Source organism: Scyliorhinus canicula, chromosome 26 (assembly GCF_902713615.1).
Source record: "Scyliorhinus canicula chromosome 26, sScyCan1.1, whole genome shotgun sequence".
Classification (NCBI taxonomy): domain Eukaryota; kingdom Metazoa; phylum Chordata; class Chondrichthyes; order Carcharhiniformes; family Scyliorhinidae; genus Scyliorhinus; species Scyliorhinus canicula.
Window position 1 is genome coordinate 20,291,248 of NC_052171.1, and position 3,553 is coordinate 20,294,800.

The following is a 3,553-nucleotide window of genomic DNA, read 5'->3' on the forward strand; positions in this document are numbered from 1 at the left end:
GGGGGGGAAGCAAATGAGGAAGAAGCAAATTCTCCAGCTCAGGCCCTGCCCAGGGGCTGTCAGGTTTCCCCACGATGTCACAGAGGCAGGACACCATGATGTCAGTCCCAGCTCGTGTGTCTATCACAATGAGCAGGATCAGCAGGAAAGGGTTCGAGTAATGTGGGCTGGCTCTCTCTCTCACACACACAGCTAGGCTCTCTCTGTCACTCTCAGTGATCACAGAGTGCAACAACTAATCGTTCCTTTTTGAGAAGGGTGCATCTGGCTGCCAGCAGTGACACGCCAGCAGTCACTTTACTCCCCACCCCCCACACAACCCTCCCCACACACACCCACCCCACGTGCGACCCCACCCCCGTCACGATGCAGCTCATTCAGCCCACCCCCAGCCTGATAAGAGGGTGTAACATTCCACAGACCCCAGTCGACGTGCTCGCAGAATCCCCACCGTTCTGAAGGAGGCCATTCGGCCCATCGAGTCTGCACCGACCCTCCGAAAGAGGACCCTACCTCGGACCAATCACCTGTCCTCTCCCCGTAACCCCTCATGCCCGGGTCCATTTCGTGACCCTGAATACTTACGCCCAAAGCAAAAGTTTTTGGAATGAGCAAACAGGGTTAAATTCGGCTCTGAGCTCAGTCCACGGGCAAAACCAAATCCCTTTCAGTATCAGGGTTGAAGACGTTGTGAAACATGACGGCGGTACGAGCAGCACGGTGGCCAAGTGGTTAGCACTGCTGCCTCACGGCGCTGAGGACCCGGGTTCGATCTTGGCCCCAGGTCACCATCCGTGTACAGTTTGCACCTTCTCCCCGTTCCTGCGTGGGTCTCACCCCCACAACCCAAAGATGTGCAGGGTCGGTGACACTGGACAGATGGTAGATTACAGAAGCCACCCACATTATGTGCAATGGCGGTGAACAGGGCAGATGTGATTTCGGGCCATGTAGCCAAAGGGATGAACAAAATTGACGCACAGCAAAAGACCCAGTTGATCCATCAAGCTTTCCCCCACATCCTGATGATTGGACACCTCTCCTCTCGGGGGCACAGCTCCCCTGAACTCGGGGAGGGGGGGGGGACCCTCAGTTGAATATAAACCCCCCCCCCCCCCCCACCTGGAGCAGGTTGACCCCCTCGGGGAGTGGAAACTTATTGTGTATCGAATAACCGAAGTTATTGTTTACTCCCCGCAGGTTCAAGCGTGCAGATTGTACAATGTAGGACCTTCAATGAGGCAGAAGATCCCAATGATGCTTCACAGGAGTGACAGTATTGACGCTGGGCTGTGCGGAATGGAGCAATCTCAGATATATTGTATTGTAAGCACTTGATACAGTGAGATTTAAACGCCTGGAATAGCGTGTGTTTGACTGCTGCAGGAGTGTTTCCAAAAATGTTGAAAGTTCCCAGTTACGGGTTATTGTGTGACTGTTGATCAGCATTAATGGGGAATTAATAGTCATCTATGTTCTGATGTGATGTTTTTTTTATAAATTTAGAGTACCCAATTAAGGGCCCATTTAGCATGGCCAATCCCACCTGCCCTGCACATCTTTGGGTTGTGGGGGTGAGACCCACGCAGACACGGGGAGAATGTGCAAACTCCACACGGGCAATGACCCAGAGCCGGGATCGAACCTGGGACCTCGGCGCCATGAGGCAGCAGTGCTAACCCACTGTGCCACCGTGTTGCCCCTGGTGTGATGTTAAAGATCTTTTAACACTGTGTTAGTAGTAAAGTTTGTTTAAATATACCATATTTAGGGCTGGTTTAGCACAGGGCTAAATCGCTGGCTTTGAAAGCAGACCAAGGCAGGCCAGTAGCATGGGTTCAATTCCCCTACCAACCTCCCCGAACAGGCGCTGGAATGTGGCGACGAGGGGCTTTTCACAGTAACTTCATTTGAAGCCTACTTGTGACAATAAGTGATTTTTTTCTTTTTTTTTGAAGAATAAAGGGATTAAGGGTTATGGTGTTCGGGCCGGAAAGTGGAGCTGAGTCCACAAAAGATCAGCCATGATCTAATTGAATGGCGGAGCAGGCTCGAGGGGCCAGATGGCCTACTCCTGCTCCTAGTTCTTATGTTCTTATGTTCTTATATCCGTTAGTGAAATCACTCCCTGAGTGAGGAACGCTTTCCACACAGTCTGACAAAATTAAAATAAAATATCGGAGTTTCGGTCCAGTGTTCTCGACACTGCTGGGGCCTGGTCCAGTAACAGAACCACATAGAGAGATGATCAAATGTTTGGAACGGTGATAGGTTTCAAAGAGCGTCCTGCGGAAGGACAGCTGGAGGTGTTGTGTGTGTGTGTGTGTGCGGAGGGGAGGTGGGGGTGTGGATTTTTGGAGCTCAGGGTCAAGGCTGTCGGCAGGGCAGGGGGATTAAAATAAGAGGTGCCCAGGAGACCAAATCTGGAGCAGGGCAGAAGCCTTGGAGGCTCGTGGTGCAAGAGGGTGATGCAGAAACAGGGAAGAGTGAGGTCTCGGAGGGTTTGAACACAAAGAGGGCAGGGTTACAATTGATGGGATGCTGTGTCCCCGAGCGCAGAGGAGATGGGTGTACCTCCAGTCCAGGCAGGTTGGTCAATGGAAGGCTGGCCACGAGTGAATTAGAACAGTCACGCCGAGAAGGAGACGATGGCAGGGGTGTTGGGTTTAGGCAGCAGCAACTGAGCTGAAACAGGGGCAGAGAGAGGTAACATTACAGAGGACGCGTCAAACATGGGGCCTTTCATTGCTCAGGTCAGCTGGTGGTCTTGGACTGAGAGAGGATGTCACGGCCCTTTGTCACTGCCGTAAGCATAACCTTGTTCGGAATTCTCTCTGTGGGAACAATGTGGTTGTTGTTTCCAGAGCCTTCAGCCTGTCACCATTTGTCAATTGGGTACATCGAGTCCCATCTCCCAAGGGCAGCACCAACAGATAGTGAGGGGGAATGGACAGCAGGGTTAAACAGGCCGGCTTCAGTTAGTTGGCCACTGTGAAGGTCTCCTTTCTGTTTGCGTCAGTGTGCTGTTTCATCTGGCTTCTGACAGTGAACATCTGTTAGGTTGAGGAGGCAGACCGATCGGAAAGGTGGGCTCCAGCAGTTCTATTCAGGATTATACAGAGGCTAAAGATTTTTCAAAAGTGCGAAAGTGTCAGTCAGGGAAGAGAAATACTTGGTGGCGGCACGGTGGCGCAGTGGTTAGCGCTGCGACCTCACGGCGCCCAGGACCCGGGTTCGATCCCAGCTCTGGGTCACAGTCCGTGTGGAGTTTGCACATTCTCACCGTGTCTGCGTGGGTTTCACCCCCCCCCCCCCCACAACCCAAAGAGGTACAGGGTGGGTGGATTGGCCAGGCTAAATTGCCCCCCCCCGAATTGGTAAAAAAAAAGAATTGGAAACTCTAAATTTATTTTTTATAAAGAAGAGAAATAGTTGGCCTCTCAAACACTGGAAAAGAAACAAATGCTTGTGTCTCAAGACATCTCCGATTGCTTTCTGAAGTGTAGCCGCTGCCGGAATGTCGGGAACACCGAGGGTAACTGGTGCACAGGAA